This window comes from Gopherus flavomarginatus, chromosome 2 (genome assembly GCF_025201925.1).
Source record: "Gopherus flavomarginatus isolate rGopFla2 chromosome 2, rGopFla2.mat.asm, whole genome shotgun sequence".
Taxonomy (NCBI): Eukaryota; Metazoa; Chordata; order Testudines; family Testudinidae; genus Gopherus; species Gopherus flavomarginatus.
Genome location: NC_066618.1, coordinates 23,439,476 through 23,441,883, shown reverse-complemented (window position 1 = coordinate 23,441,883; position 2,408 = coordinate 23,439,476).

The window sequence follows — 2,408 nt, the reverse complement described above, 5'->3', positions numbered from 1 at the left end:
CACCCATGCTCTGAGTGTCCCTAGCCTGTTGCCAGAAGCTGGGAATGGGCAACAGGGGATGGATCACTTGATGGTTACCTGTTCTGTTCATTCCCTCTGAAGCACCTGGCATTGACCACTGTCAGAAAACAGGATACTGGGCTATATGGACCATTGGTCTTACCCAGTATGACCATTCTTAAGTAAAAATTAATTATAATAATAAAAATGTTTAGTACAGAAATCCCCAACATAATGACCTCCCAAGGTAGCAACAATGTGAGGTAACAACCTTGGCAAATAATGCATTTTAAAAATCTTGGCGTACTAGGAAACATATTTATATAAGTTTCCATTCCCAGTCACAAATCTAGCATTCTGGAGCAAAGTGACTAAAATATAGTCCAACAAACAAATGTTTATTTAACATGCCCCTCACTTTTCCCTCCACCGCACTCCACTCACCGGTGTTGTCCTTGGTCAATGGAGACTCAGAGTTCAGAGGTGCTTTCACGTGAGTACACCTTCGAGGTGAGGGACAAGAAGGCACCTTGCTTGTTCCTCCAGTTGCTCACTGTTCACTCTGGACATGTCCGTTCATTGTGCCACCGTTCACTCCACCACTCTGTTGCCAATGGCCCTGCACAGTCATCTTCTGCTGCTACCTGCCACTCTGACCTCTGCGAGTTGGTCTCTTGAGGTTCCACCAGCTCTCAGTGATTTCAGCTGAGCTCTCAGTGTGGGAACCTTGCTCCCTGCTAGTGCAGTCTGGGTTGTCTCTTACACAAAAACACTCTACTCACAGGAACACTGTCCTCACAACAGGACTAAGCACTTAGACCTGATTGTCAGTGATTTCAGCTGCAGTGGTCACTTAACAGAACAAAAGACTCTCTATGGAGCCTAAACAGCTTTGTCTTTAAACAGTGGAGAGGGACAGGTTCCCCACCCTCTCTCTTGATGCCTTCAAATCACCACAGGCTAAGTACGGTTCTACTGCCCTTTACTCATACAACAAGAACAACTTTTCATCCCCCATTCCCCCCACATTCAAGTGGTTTGTAACCCAACCCCAGCCAAAATCTATCACTTGGACAACACTGATCTGTTTGCTGGATACCTAGGTAGATTAGGTGTGAATGTAAATATAATCTGGCCCTGAAGCCTTTCCCCACAGCCCCAGCTCATCACTAGCTGTTAGGGAGAGCTCATTTAGACTTTGCTTACAAATCATTATTTGAAATTATTAGGTTGGCCAACATCACCGAAATGAATGCACTGGCATCATAAAAAACAACAGCTGTATAAGGAAGCAAGGAAGCCAGTCTATGTTCATACTTTTCAAATCTATTATACTTTTTCAGAGACACATATTTTATCATACACTGTATAAGCTTTTAAAGTGTGTATTAATGTTTCAGTTTAAATTCAGATTTCCAAACAGTCACTAAATTGGTATGTAACTAGCTCACAAAACTGGGGGGGAGGGGAGTGTTGGGGAAATTCAGGGAGGGTGTAGGGAAATCACTGCTTACAGACTTTCTGAGAACCACATTTTCCTTGACCATCCTAATATGTTGTTAGTCAGGTCCTCGTGGATATATAAGGGGCCGGTCATTGCCAGTGAGTCAGTGAGATATAAGAACAAAGTGAAATCCCAGCTGCGATATTGTGAACCTTGTTTTATTGTGCAATTGTGAAAGAGTACTTGTGTTTTAAGACTTGAAGAATGCAAGTAGTGACTAATAAAGGACATATTTAATGAAACACCAGAAATATCTATAAAACCCTTATATATGCAACAATATAAAATAAATACTGTTTATTTTTTTGCCATGCTTAACATGTAATGTTTGATGACTTTCTAAGACTGTGGAACATAGACTTTTGCTCTCACTAATACTTCTGTTTTCCCCAGTAGATAATAAAAGATGCCCCCGAAGAAGCCTTCAGGATCTCAGTATAGGAAACAAAAAACTCAAGTGCCATCTAGTTAGCAGTAGGGGGAAATTTGATAGGAAAATACCTGAAACAGAACAACATAGACTGGGTTGTAGGCAGTAGTGATCGTCCCATTGCAGAAGAAACTGAGGAGCTAAGCGTAAACGATGGAAATCCTGTTACTAAAGAATTAGAAGATTTACCTGAAGATAAGGAATGGAAATGTGATAAAAGTGATGGACAACTGTCCAGTTTTCCTGGCAGTGTAAAGGAGAGTTATGATAAACAGGAATGTGGCTCACACAAAAAGGAGAGTAATGACAAATAAAAATATGGTTTACATGAAAAGGCGAGAAATAATGAAGAAGAATCAGCCTCGCATGATGACAGAAACATCCGTGAGAAAAATTGCACACCACAAATCAATGCATCAGATCCTGCTTTGTGGCCGGCGATGCTCAACTCTGCCGATATTGATCATATAATTT